General features: G+C 44.6%; 1 protein-coding gene across 6 annotated transcripts in view; it reads right to left on the reverse strand.

The window, feature by feature from the left end:
* The window catches only part of FARS2 (phenylalanyl-tRNA synthetase 2, mitochondrial), a 521,198-nt gene that overhangs the window by 63,417 nt on the left and 442,854 nt on the right, over window positions 1-14,927 (reverse strand). The gene's annotated exons all lie outside the window — the stretch shown is intronic.

A 14,927-nucleotide genomic window follows, 5' to 3' on the forward strand; every position in this document is an offset into this window, starting at 1 on the left:
CCCCCCATGCACACACACACACACACAATCCCACAACCACCACCGCCACACCACACACACACACACACCCTACACCACCACCCCCCATGCACCACACACACACACACACACATCCCACAACCGCCCCCGCACCACCCACCCACACACACCCCCCACACCACCCCCCATGCACACACACACACACATCCCACAACTGCCCCCACACCACACACACACACACACACACACACACACACACACACCCTCTTGGAACATCAACAGGAGACCATAATTGTCTTCTTAGTTTCAATTTCATTGTCTTCAGATCTTAGAAACTTTCCTTCTAAAACAGTGAGGTAGATTTGGAACACGAGCCCTCACCAAGAGCTTGAAAATCCACTTGGCTAACAAGGGTGGAAGGTGGAGAACAGGGCTGCAAATGCCCCCTGGGCCTCTGCTCAGTATCTTTCCTTCAGCTCCACTACATCAGAATCACACACACACACACACACACACACACACACACACACACACCCCACAACCACTTTGAAGTAATACCCTTCTGAGTATCGTACCCAAAGTTCATCCTCCCGTGGCTGCTGGGAGCACAAACTATTCCCTGCTGCAAATGAGCTCAGAGATTTTTCTGCCTGTCCTTTCTGGAGTTCTTTCCACAGCTGCCATGTTCTGTCCATGTGTCCATTTGGAAACATTTTTTTTTAATCCAGGAACTTTATACGAAACGAAAGGATGCTTTCCAAAGGTGAGTGCAAAGAATTTTCTTCAAGCAGCTCACTGTGTACATCAGAGTTCCTCCAACTGGCATATTTATCTGTAGTTTGCAATAAGTACCACAAAGCCATCACCAAGTGAGTTAATGAGACCACATTCTCTGTCCTCCTTCAACCAGCTGTGAGGGCAGGTGCAGCTGGGACGGAAAAGGTGCCAAGGAGAGGCACTGCCCTCCTCTGCTGGGGCCCACCTGCCAGGCCTCCACCGTCCTGAGGGTAAGGTCCACTCTCAGCATCTATGGCCTCACCCTTACCTTCAGTCTCATTCCACACCTTCCACCAACCATGCCTTCTGGCCCACCCAAAGCAAGAAAGCCCTTAGAGAAATGAAAATGTTCATCTTCATTAAAAAAGACTTCTAATTAGTGAAGTAACCATAAATGACCATGGAACTCCTTGTTTCAGACATGGAGCTTCTTCAAGACCTGTTTACTGTTGTTCACAACAAGGGAGGAAGTATCCCATTAAGACAGATGAAGGTCAGCAACCCTGGCTTTAGAGTTAATTAATATACTCATCTTTAAGAAGGGAATGGGTCTCAGTGATTTGGGAAGCTGAGGCAGAATGATCACTTAAGGCTAGAATTTCAAGATCAGCCTGGGCAACATAGTGAGGCCCTGTCTCTACAAAAGATAATTCAAAAATTAGCTGGATGCGGAGGTGCATGCCTGTAGTCCCAGTTACTCAGGAGGCTGAGATGGGAGGACGGCTTGAGCCCAGGAGTCACAGCTACAGTGAGCTGTGATAGTGCCACTGCACTCCAGCCTGGGCAACAGAGCAAAACCCAAATGTCTCTAAAAACCACAAAGTGGGGGAAGGGTGTGTGGAGGTGCAGGAGGATTTGGGGGGATTGTCATGAGCTCAGCTTCAGTATGAAGCCTGCTTTGAGTGGTTTGACCAGTGGCTTTACACTCCGTTGGCACTCACAGATCTCTGCTGGATGAAACTGAAGTAGTTTCCATGACCGAGCCCCTTTTTCACCTGATTCCCTTCAGCACACCTGCCTGGGGCCATAGCTGTGGACTCCCACAGCCTAGGGGACCACAGGACAAACTGGAGCTCACCGACCATGTAGGACTTCCTGGGTAAAGGTATGAGCTGGCCAGTGACAGGTCCCCTTGGATCTCACATCCTCCTGATAAGAGAGTGAAATGATGCCAAAACAAAGAAAAAAGAAAAGAAAATCCATCCAATGCAAGATGTAGGCTCAACCCATAAGGAAATCCCATCTCCTGGGCAAATCTAAGGAAGGAAAAATTTCTCACAAAATTAAACTGCTATTTTCTACAATAACTGATCGTTACCTCCAGGGCAATGTTGGTACAAAGCTCTGCTACCCGGCCCTTCTACCATCCAGACAGTTCACTGTTCTACAATCACACCATGACTTCGAGGCCCACACGTTTTCATTCTGCCCACAACAGCCCCGCTGACCTGCTCCACCCTGGGGGAATTCTTGCTTATTCTCCAAGGTTCAATTCCAATGGCACCCTCCCTCTGAGGCAGTCCCTAAGATTCCATGATATTTGCCACGGCCATAAGGAATTAGTAGCCAAACGTTTCTTCCCTGGGCTCCTGTGGCTGCACCTACTGCTCGTTCAACTCCTGCCTTCTGTTTTGGACTGTGAGGCCCCTGACGGCAGGGCCTGAGATTCATTCTGTCTGGGGCCCCGAGGCTACTCAGGGACAAGATGGGGCTCTGCGAGATGTGTGCCGGGGGATGGACACATGGACGGAAGGACATGGTTGCTCCACACTGGCAGTGTAGGCTTCAGGATTTTCAAAGTAAACTGCCATGTGCGTTCTGATTTGCCCTTCCCCTCCTGGGGAGGCAGAAAAAGTATTATTCATGCTCCACTCACAAGGACACGAGTGTCGGAAAATGTGAAATGAGAGGGAGCCTGATGCTGCCCGGAGTCCTAAACTAGACCCACAGAGACCTGAGCTCGAGGTCTGGCTTTCCTGCAGAGTATTCTGGGTGACTGTGAGCAAGTCTGTGGGCCTGGGCGGTAAGGAACTGTCTACATTATCTCTGATCCAGTTGCAATCGTCTACGCCTCCCCTTCGGTCATGTGTTCTTAAGCAGTGAAACCTGAAGTAGCATCAAGATTTTCAGATGCTTAGTGGCTTGTGAAAGATCCTGGTACCACTTCATTCTCAGGTGCTGAATCTGCTTTTCAAATCTATGTCATACTGGAATAATGGTTGGTCCTTAACTGGTAATGAGAAGTTGTTTTTATGAGTGAAACCCACATTGCCAGCTCAGCTTGGGGTAGGTCCATGCTGCTAACTCTAGACAGGGATCAACGGGAAACTGCATGGACACATTCATTTCTTTCAACAAATATGGCAACAAGATGATGATATCCAACAGGTCTCTAATAAAGGAATGCAGGAAAAGCACATATAGAAGAATAGAAGTGAGTGAGAAGAAGCAAGTGCTTACAGGTTCTGTGCTGACCATGCCTCTGCTAAAACAAAAACAAAATATTTTGGTTCATCAAGATGCACTGGAGAAAGCCGAGCTGCTGCTGCTCAGACTCTATCACAGCTCTGCCGACTGTGACATGCAAACAACAGGAGCCCCATCAACGGATGGAAAGATCGTAATTTCTCAGACCGCATCAGAGTCTCACAAAGCCTTGTCCGAATGCTGTTCTGAGTGTTTCATTCAGCAACATTTGGCAAATCTCAAGGCTGGAGATGTAGCAATAGGATTAATAGAAGGAGGAGTTGCTGAAATGAATTTCTCAGTCCATACACGAGGAGCAACACAGAAAGTTAAAACACGGCCAGTGATTTGCAGCTGGCTTGCCCAGGGTAGCCGCTGAAGGCCTCCTTCAAAAGCTAAATATGGTCTTCCTGGTAGGAAACCCAACAGTGGATGTAGCCACGAGTTTAAAGGAATCTCCCTAGGCAACTCTCAGGACTCTCAGGCAGGGTAAGTAGCACCTGCCAACCAGGCCCAGCGAGCCTCCAGTCCGTAAGACGTCAGCAATGCTGCCATGGAGCGGGAAAAGGCCCTAGAGTAATGGGGACAGCACTGGCCGACTTGAACATTAGAACTACTGACCACCAGCATACTCTGTGGGAGAGTCATGATGGAGATCAAGACACAGCCCCTGCCCTCAGAGAGCTGTCGTCTAACACAGGAGTCCCCAACCCCCAGGCTGTGGACCAGTACCAGTCCGTGTCCTGTTAGGAACCAGGCTGCAAGGCAGGAAGTGAGCGTTGGCTGAGTGAGCATAACCACCTGAGCTCTGCCTCCTGCTAGATCAGTGGCAGCATTAGATTCTCACAGGAGTGAGAACCTTACTGTGAACTGTGCAGGCGAGGGATCTGGGCTGTGTGCTCCTTATTAGAATCTGATGCCTGATGATCTGAGGCGGAGCAGTTTCATCCTGAAACGATCCCCACCCACCCCATCCATGGAAAGATGGTCTCCCACAAAACTGGTCCCTGGTGCCATAGAGGTTGGGGACTGCTGCTCTAACAGATGGAGTAAAACAAACATGTCGCTGCGGATCACAGAGGACTAAGGTAACAATCACCAACAAGGAGAAAATGGCAAAGTGAGGCTGAGGTTCAGAGGAGGCAGCGAGCACAGGCGACTGGGAAAGAAGGGGTGGCTTTGTGTGTGCGGTTGCATCGGAGATGGGCAAGGAAAGATGGGCATAAGCTCAAAAAGCAGAGATGGGGAGACACAGAGGGGCAAGCTGAGGGATGGGTGCATGGAGGTGTTCAAGAAATGGGAACATTCCAAATGGCTAGAGCAGAGACTATGCAACTAGGCAAACAAAAGGAAATAACACTGAAAATACGATGGGACCAAAAGAGCAGTGAGCCATAGGCGAGACTCCAGGGTTTCAGTGGGCAGAATGGGCAAGCACTGTGCCCTCTCCAGCGGTCAGGTGTCAAGGCTGTCATTGAAGGGGCTGGCTGCACAGCAAATTCAGGGTGAATCGAGGCAGGGAGGCAGGCACAGGAAACCAGTTACTGGCAGTTACTGAGCGCCTCTTCAGACTCTCAACCCACCTGTGTGAAGAGCCATACTCTGTGGCTTCAGCAGAACGCAGAGCAGACCATCTGCCAACTGGCACACCAGAACCGCTCTTCATGGCGCATGCAACTCACATCACATGGCTTCTACGCTGTCACTTAGCAGAGGAATTTTGCCAGCAGCTCACTCTGCTTTTCCTCTGAGCATGAAGTCAAGAAGAAACATGGGAATTTTCTAATATTTCACTACCTGGAACTATTAACAAAATGGCAATTTCATGATTCGAACTATATTTTCTATTTACTTTATGGCTTCTTTGGTCAGATTGCAACTTGGACCAAGTTTTACAAGTATTCAAGGTACGGCCACAATTCTGGTCATTTCTCCATCTTTAATGACAAAAGTGTAGCCTTTCCCTAACAAAGCACTGTTACTTTCATTTATTCTGGAAAAACTCGATAGGTTTAGAGAGATGGCTGTGTTTTATGTTAATAATAATAATTTCGATAACTATAATAATGACTGCCTAGACAGCACACAGATAGGTACACGGCATGCCACATGTGTTACCTCATTTACGCCTCACAACCACTCTGAAGTAAGTTCTATTATCATCTCCATTTACAGATGAGGACACTATTTAATGGAATTCCATAACAGACAACTACCAAAGGCCAGAGTTCAGTGCCTCCGCAGTGCAAGTTCAAATTTTCAGATGTTCCTTATTATACTTCCGATTTGTATTTTTCTTTTTGGGCTGTTTTTATAAAATCATGACACTTATAGATTCACAATCCACAGGCACAGTAAAAACTTAATTATTACCACTTGCATATGTCTTGAGTTCTCGGATTTATGCATTTTTTTCACTTTTTTTGGACGTCAGTGAACCACTTTGAACGGATCCAACCATTATTGCAAAGGGAAATCTAGCATATGTATATATCAAAATGTGAACGAGACAAAATGCAGTTGCAGAGAATTATACTCTTTTACTTAAATGTTAGCTGAAAAGTGACCAAGACAGTCCTTGCAGCATATGGGCAATATATTTTATCATTACTCTGAACTGAACGTTTATCTTCCCCTCAAATTCATGTTAAAATCCTAACCTCCAAGATGGTGGTATGAGGAGGTGGGGCCTTTGGGAAGTGATTAGGTCAGGAGGGCATAGCCCTTATGAAGGGACTCGTGCCCTTATAAAGAGGCCCCGGAGAGCTCCCTTGCCTCTGTGACATGTGAAGCTGCAGCAAGAAGAAAACCATCTATGAGCCAAGAGGTGGGTCCTCACAGACACGAAATCTGCTGGTGCCTTGACCTCGGCCTTCCCAGCCTCCAGAACTGTAAGGAATACGTTTCTGTGGTCCCAGCCTATGGTGATTTGTTACAGCAGCCAGCATGGACTAAGACGACCATCATGAAAACTAAGCTGACCAGCACTGGCATCTCACCCCATCTCCACTGCCATAGGAAGGAGAACCCACCATTATGTTTTTAAAGCTCACTAAAGGGAGGAGGCGACACAGGAAGGAGGAAGAGGGAGGAAGGAGCTCAGAGAGGGAGAAAAACGGCTGGATCGGGGCAGTTGAGGAGGCACAAACTGGAGAGGCAACAGAGGTTGGAGGATCCTAAGAGAAGGAGAAGCCAGGAACCCAGGCCTGTACAGCATTTTCCAAGGGTGGCAGGGTCTCTGTGGGAGAGCTCTGGGATACAGCGTGGAATGAACGTCAAGAGCCGGAGCTTCTGGAGCCCGAGTGAAAAGCCCCTGTGTCCACCTTTGCACGGAAGCAGAGAAGCTGTCTGCCTTTAAGACTCTCAGACCAAGATGGTAGGTTGAGAGGGCGTTTTCCCAAATGTTCCCAAGGCCTTCCCCAAATCTGGACTGTGTGTGGGTGGAGGGAGGGAGGAAGAGGTAGTGTGAAGTAGATGAAATCACATTTAGACAAATAGAAGGTGGTGACATTTCTCACACCCAGAGTTGTGGGATAAAATGTATATCTGCTGTAAACTGTTACTAAGAATACATTGGGATAGCTGCAAAAAATCACAACTGATCTTACACTTCATATTTCCTCTAAAATTACCAAGCCGCCAGTGGACCAACTAGTTAGCCCACAGAGACCACTAGGGACCCACAAACCTTATTTTCTAAAATAAATGTACTGGATCTTAAACAACTGGATCTTAAACGCTGGGGCTTTCTAGCACCCAGCGGATAGTGAGCAGACAGTGAGAAGGCACCCAACAGCGCCAACTGTGTTTGGTTCCAGTTGTTAAGTTGGTGACTTCGGAATCACAACAGTGTGAAAATCTCCCATCCCTGAGGCTACCAGAGGTTCATCATTCTTTGGAACCAAAATGTATAATCCATAAGGCTTGACAGCTATGTTTGCTTTTGACAAATGTCTGAATTTTACTTAATGAGGATTAAAAAAATAATTTGTTTCCATGAAAAGTATTGCCTATGGAAGTTTTTGAGCTTGAAAATTTCAGACCTAGCTTCACTTTGAAGCAGAAGGATCCCCTAACACTGAAAGGTCAACATCCATAAAACAAAAGCAGTGCCTGTGGGAGTTCCACCCAAGTCCCTTCATATGAAATTTCCTGGTGTCCCTAAGGGTGAACACAGTGACATCCCAGGGGGTACAGGAAAGACAAGTCCCCCCAAGACCCTGTCCAGGAGCCCTCTGCACCTGGGCCTCTCCCCTCATTCTCAGTCCTAAACGTTTGGGGACATGTCGGAACCTGAAAGGGAAAGGAAAACGAAAATAAAATCTTAGTGAGCTATAAAACCCAAGGAACCAGAATCCTTGCATGAGTTTTATTTTGCTGCCTTATTTCATTTTTGGGACACGTGAGATGAGTGTTTTTACAAAATAAAACAAAAACTCCCTAAATATGACTTCGGGACAAGTTCCAGTCTAGCCTGGAGCTCTTATACCTTTTAAAGTTTACAGTAAGAACTGACCTACACTAATCCATTAAATTAGTGAATTGACTTTCCACCAAATTCTAGAAACATTATGGATTACAGCCCATTAGAAAAACATTTTAATTATCAAGGAAAAATTAAAGCTACATTTTATCTATTCCAAACAGGGCAAAAAGTACACATAACACTTATAGAAGGATAAGAAGAATAGAAAGTAAAAGTTAAAAGTTCACTTTTTCTAAACATTGAAGAAAAATGAGACTGGAAATCTGCTTGAGCATATAGAGTTTGCTAAAGGAACACTTTGAAATACTTCACTTTCTGGTATCCTAGTTAAAAAGCACAAAACAATCTCTAACAGGGAGCAAAATACTAAAATGTGTTTTTCCCTTGCTGTTGCTCACATGCTTACCCGAAATGAAACATTTAAAAAAGATACATATCACCCCAGGTGGGTGGATCATGAGGTCAGGAGATGGAGACCATCCTGGCTAACACGGTGAAACTCTGTCTCTACTAAAAATACAAAAAAATCAGCGGGGAGTGGTGGCGGGCACCTGTAGTCCCAGCTACTCGGGGGGCTGAGGCAGGAGAATGGCATGAACCCGGGAGGCGGAGCTTGTAGTGAGCCAAGATCACGCCACTGCACTCCAGCCCGGGCGACAGAGCGAGACCCTATTTCAAAAATAAAAATAAAAATAAAAAAATAAAAAGATACATATCATTGGTTGTCAAAGTACTTTCTATAAGCTACACCAAAATTTCTAGCTGGTTGGGAGAGGGGGGAAAGGTCAAGAACAGCAGTACAATAAAACAGAAGTCAGAGAAAGGCTTGACAAAGTTACAAAATAGCCAACATAAATTTGAAAATGGCATGAGAACACATCTGTAAGTATGGTGCTGTATTTTGTATCTGACGAGCCACCCATCATTTTCTACCTATGTTATCGCTCCCAAGCTCTATTTTAATATTTACCGTATATGTTAATAAAAATGAGTGATGGAAAGCATCACGACTCAACCACATGCCATGAGCAGCCCATTAAAGCACAAATAACTTACTAATAAAAAATTCTCATTAGAATACAGAGAATTCCAATTAGCCTTTTTATTTACTAACATTATCTTAGAGTCAACATAAAGTTAACCGCTCCCTGCTTTTAATTGAGTTCATTCTAATGACTACTTCTCTGCGTCTCTACTGTTCGTTTAGGGACGAAGATGGGGATAATGAAAACCAAAAGTCCTGCCAGCACTAACATTGTCAAGCCTTGATATCGGCACTTAAAACAACTGTTTGTGAGAGAGAACCTGGTATCTGGCTTCTGACGTTTCAGTACAATCTTCTATTCTGCCCCCGGATGACATCACTGTTGGGTGTGAGTCCTTGGTCCCAAGAATAGCCCAGCGCAGAGGCGCCAGGGCATGCTTTCATACTCACATTCATATGGACACAACAGGACTCCCGCACTGCACGCTTCCCCCAATGACACACGCTCCATGCCTCCAGGCTGTGCACAGGCAATGCGCAGTGGCAGCCCAGAGGGAGAGGTGATTTACGGTGGCTCAGGCAGACGCCACTAATACCGGCTTTTCATGTATTTGACCAACAGCCTTTGCAGAGATGTGCACACAGGGCCCTCACTCTCCAGGGGCTGCTAGGGGCTGAGCCCGGTAATCCCAATGACTTAGTGGATCCTGTGCCTCCCAAGGCTGGCGCCCACGATGACTGCGCACTTGTCACAGACTGGCAGGCCATTTGTCTGCTGCAGCCCACCAAATCCCACAGATCCTTCTGGACCCTTTGCAGCAGGCTTTTCATACCTTGAGTCTTACTTAATGTTCACACGAAAAAGCAACTGCTGCTTGTTGCGCTCACAAAAGTCTTGTTAGAAATTAACACCTTGCGCAAATAAAAACATCAAGTAAAGTATTTATCTGAGGTCGTTTGGAAAAAATAGTCCCATGGGTAAGGTTTTACAACAATAGGTGCTGTAGTAACAGAGGAGTGCTCCCCAAAACGACAGGGCTCTCTGAACTGCCAGTGTGCAGCAGAGTGCGGCCCATGTGTGCAGCCTCATTCCATTGGGAAAGGTAATAAAGAGGTCAAGGATCCTGATTTCTGTCTCCAAAGTCATGTGTCTCTCAAACATGTGTCACTGATCACAAGTGGAGGTGAAGCAGTGAGAGTAATGAAAAGCAGTTGCGGCTACACCTATAATCCCAGCACTTTGGGAGGCCGAGGTGGGCGGATCACGAGGTCAGGAGTTCGAGACTAGCCTGGCCAACATGATGAAACCCCGTCTCTACTAAAAATACAAAAATTAGTTGGACATGGTGGCACACACCTGTAATCCCAGCTACTCGGGAGGCTGAGGCGGGAGAACCCAGGAGGTGGAGGTCGCAGTGAGCTAGTGAGCTGAGATCACGCCATTGCACTCCAGCCTGGGTGACAGGGCAAGACTTCATCTCAAAAAAAAAAAAAGAAAAGCAGTTGCTACTGCTACTGCGAGATATATATATACACACACACACATATTTTAAAAGCTCCTCAGTTTATAACTCCCAAAGTTAACTCAATGAAACAAGCATATTCTTCCAATTACCCATCATATTTTTGATGTTCAATAAGACTACAACAAAAAAAGATACATAGTGCCACAGGAAGCTGTCATCTGGATGAATCAAGCCTTACATTTTATTAATCAGGAAAGCTAAATGGACAATTGAGTAAATGCATGTATTTATGTCTCTGTGACTTGTAGTCGTGGCATTTTCAAGGAAAAATTTAGATGCAGTCATCCTAGGCCCTCTCCAGTCATGAGAAGAAGGCAGGTACAATGCCTGGTGACTTCTGCTAACAGGCGAAAACACATTATATGAAAGCATAGAGTGTTTGGGGACTGGAGGTTAGTCTGATATAGTTAGAGTGAAAGATGGCACAGGGAAGGTTTGGGAGCCATACTATGGGTGGTTGGGAGTGTGCCCTGAGTTCTCCAGAGTTCTCAAATTCTCAACCATGATAGTCACCTGAGAGCTTTAAAGGATCTTGGTGCAAGGCCCCAGTCCAGACCTGGAAACTGGGAATTGGCAGTTTTTAAAGCTTTCCAGATAATTCAACTGTGCTGCCAAATTTGAGACCCAATACTAGGCATAAGTGCTTTTCAAACTTTAATGTTTGAGATCTCGACCAGCCTGGCCAGCATGGTGAACCCTCATCTCTACTAAAAATACAAAAAATTAGCCGGGCGTGGTGGTGGGCGCCTGTAGTCCCAGCTACTCAGGAGGCTGAAGCAGGAGAATTGCTTGAACCCGGCAGACGGAGGTTGCAGTGAGCTAAGATTGCGCCACTGCACTCCAGCCTGGGTGACAGAGTGAACTCCATCTCAAAAGACAAAACAAAACAAAACAAAACAAAACAAAACAAAACAAAACAAAACAAAACAAAACAAAACAAAACAAGAAAAGAAATCTCCTGTTATCCTGTTAAGATGCGGACTCTGATTCTGCAGGTCTGGGGTGGGGCCTGAGAGGCTGCATTTTAGCAAGACCCCAGCTGATGTTGATATTGCTGGTCTATGGACAAGTTTGAGTTGCAAAACTATAGAGAATGGGAAACCTCCAAACATTTCTGTGTGAGGGAGTGATGTAACCAAAGCTGAACTGTGCAAAGAGGAATCAAGTATTCCTTAGCAGAAGTAGACTTAAAGGGGAAGGAATGAGGTAGGAGACCATTAAAGAAGTTGATGAGAGAGAACAAGAGATGGGCTGGGAGAAGTCTGAATGATTCCTGGTAGCAGGCTCCCTGTGGAGAAGTAACCCTATCACATCTCACGCCACTCTACAGGGGGCTGTTGCTACGGGGTGGGCCGGTAAAAGACCCTACCAGGATCCCAAAGACCCTGTGAACTGTAGTCTACTTAGATATACAGTCCTTTCCAGCAGTCTGAGTTACCCGCACAGCACAGTGCCTTCCCTCTGCTTCCAGGCACATGGAGGAATTGCCGGTGCCCGCGCCTTAGCAGTTGGCAGGGCACGCAGGTGGTGTGGCTTCGTTCCCTGCAGCCCGGCAGCCCCAGGAACGGCCGAGAGAGTAGATGCCCCACAGACCAGCTCTGTGTGTGAGAATTATGTAGAGGGCACCCCACCCACACATGGCCAGAGTGAGAAACACATTTCTGTTGGGTGAATTCACAGATATTCTCAGGTTATTTCTTACTGCAACACTAGCCTGGCTGACTCTGACTGTTACACTAATCAGCTGGACCCACACCCTGTGGGCCGGTTCCAGGAACCTGGCAAAGGTGATCTGAGGCCTGGCGGGCCTGCTGGAGAACTGCCCAGATTCCATTGTATAAGGGGGATATGGCCTGAGGACCTCGATCCTAGTAACTCACCTAACCTCCAGGACCACTAGCAAAACTTGGCAAGACCCCACATGTTAGAAGGGTGGCCTCAGCTCCTGAAGCTTTCCTTGTGACATAGTTTGGATAGCTGTCCCTATCCAAATCTCATGCTGAATTATAATCCCCAATGCTGGAGGTGGGGCCTGGTAGGAGGTGTTTGGATCATGGGGGTGGATCCGTCATGGCGTGGTGCTGTCTTCGGGATAGAGTTCTCACGAGTTCTGGTGTGTGTGGCACCTCCCTCCCCCTACTCTCTCTCACTTGCTCCTGCTTTCACCACGTGATGTGCCTGCAGCCCCTAGGCCTTCCACCATGATTATAAGCTTCCTGAGGCCTCCCTAGAAGCTGAGCAGATGCCAGCATCAAACTTCCTGTACAGCCTGCAGAACTAAGAGCCAATTAAACCTCTTTCTTGATAAATTTAGCCTCGGGTATTTCTTTATAGCAATGCAAGAACAGCCTAATAAACCTTGTGAGTAAGATATATCCTAAGTCAGTGCTGTTGACCATGGTGCTTTACCGTTTCTTCCCTCGTCCTCCCATATCACAGTGAGTGAGAATCCGACATCATTTTTGGCTTTCACTTCTGCTGTCTACTTCAACCCATGCTGCATTTTCTACATTGAGTTCTAACTAAAGAGCATGACACAAACTGTTAAGAAAATTGAAATAATACTGGATTTTTTTAAATTAAAAAAACAAGTGTTGCTTTTAAGTTGAGGATTTAGCTTGATATTCTTTTCAGACCTCTCACTTCGTGCCAAACCAAAGAGAGTTCCCAGGGCTCTAATGTCACTCAGCTAAACCTTACCCTGAAATGAGATATTTGAAGTCTGCAAATGAATGCAAAACAGGTTCTGTGTGAACAAGGTATTAAAACAGTGACCCGAAACTACTTCAAAGGTGAATCATCAATTTTAGTTATATCTCATGATTTTGCCTTTGTTTGTTGAAAGCCATAGTTATTTCTCAAGTGAATAACGAGCAATGTCCTAGAAAAATATTCTTCTTGCATCAGATAGGATCAGAAAGTGGAAAGAGTATTGCATTAGAAGTGGAAAGAGTATTGCATTAGATACTTGTTATTTTTAAATTGAATTAATGAAAAAATTAGACCCCAATTTTTTCTTTGTAAAATGAAGGAGTTAGAAGTCTTTCATCTCCAAAGTTTTATGCAATGATGGTTTAAGATTCCCGTCAATGGTGGATGTGAGTCTAACTTGGCTGGAAATCTGAGTATTTTTCAAAGGAATTCTCAGATTTCTTATACATTATCAAATTCTCCAGCCGTCAATGTATTTCCTTTACCTCTTATATAACTCAATTTTAAAAAGACAAAAATCATTCTAATCAATCATCAGTTTGGCCATCAATCTGCTCTCTTTGCTTAGACATAATCTTGCAATTGTTATCTGTATTTAAATTTGTAGCCTGTTAAAAATAAAGCCCATGTGAGCTTACTGGTATTTTCTAAATTTTGACAATGAATGTGCCACTTTGTAAATAGAAAAAAAGGTATTAACATATACATGGAATTGGATAAGATTTCAGAGAGTATCTTTCCAAAAAAACTATTTTCCCTTACTTCTGCTAGGCTGAAGAACTCATCTAGCTAGAGAAACTCACTCCCAAGAGGTTCTAGTTGGTTTTGCTAAAATTTTTATTATCTCTACTGCTTATTAAGTCACTGATATCTGTTCTCTACGGTTGGATAAGTTCTATCTGTCAACATGGGATGATTTACTTATGCTGCTTCCTGCAAACAGGGCCCTAATAAATGAATGTCTTCCACACTGTATTTTTAGAAATTAGTGTTTTACTATAAAAAAAGGTATGTTCATAGTAAAAAATTTAAATCGTATGCATATGAACTGCAAAGTAGACAATACCCTCAGTTCCAGTACTCAGTAGATAAAAATTGTTAATGATTTCCTTTGTATCTTTATAGATAATTCCTATTCACAAAAGTCTACATGTTTATACAAACAAAAAATGGAATAATTTATAATACATTGTATACCTTAGTTCTTTCAATATATCTTTGTCTTCTTTACTTAATGGTGTATAGAACACTTTATAATGGCTACTTGAGGGGGCATACCTATTGTGGAATATTTAATTTCACATCTCTACTTGCTACACATGACATCCAGAGCAAAAATAAAAGGAAACAAAACAAAATATATGTGCCATGCCCTATAAAAAAAATCTTAGCTGGGTGATACTTAATGAGACAAGCTGTATAAAGTGCTAAAATAAAAAACAAGATTCAAGTAAAAAATAACAATAATAATGGCTACTAGTGTTTGGTAGTATAAACATTCTATAATTTATTTAATCAGTCTTCTATTGATGAAGTTTCTGGCATTGCAATGAATACTGCAGTACCCATATCTGTGAATATCTGTATTAAAATATTTGTGGAATAAATAAATGCTGAGTCAAAGAGTATGTGTATTTTCAGTTTCAATATAGAGTTGTACCGATTTGCATATCCACAGATAATGCAGATGGAGGATACCTGTTGCCCTGCACGCTTGACAGCACTGAATATTATCCACTTCTAAAATCTTTGTCAAACCTACAGCTGAAAATGTAATTTGCAGCAAATAATTTGTATTTCTCTAATCATGAGTGAGGGTGAGCATCCTGTCCTATGTTCACAGCAGTCTGTATATCTTGTGCTCACTGACTGTTAAAGAGTTCTTTGTTATGTTTTAAAAATCGGCCTTTTATCACAGCCTGGCAGTCTCCTTCCCCACCCCACTAGTTTGTTATACATCCCTGACCCAATTTTTTGGTGCAGTTTGTTCAGCAGA

The sequence above is a fragment of the Piliocolobus tephrosceles genome, chromosome 5 (genome assembly GCF_002776525.5).
Source record: "Piliocolobus tephrosceles isolate RC106 chromosome 5, ASM277652v3, whole genome shotgun sequence".
NCBI lineage: Eukaryota > Metazoa > Chordata > Mammalia > Primates > Cercopithecidae > Piliocolobus > Piliocolobus tephrosceles.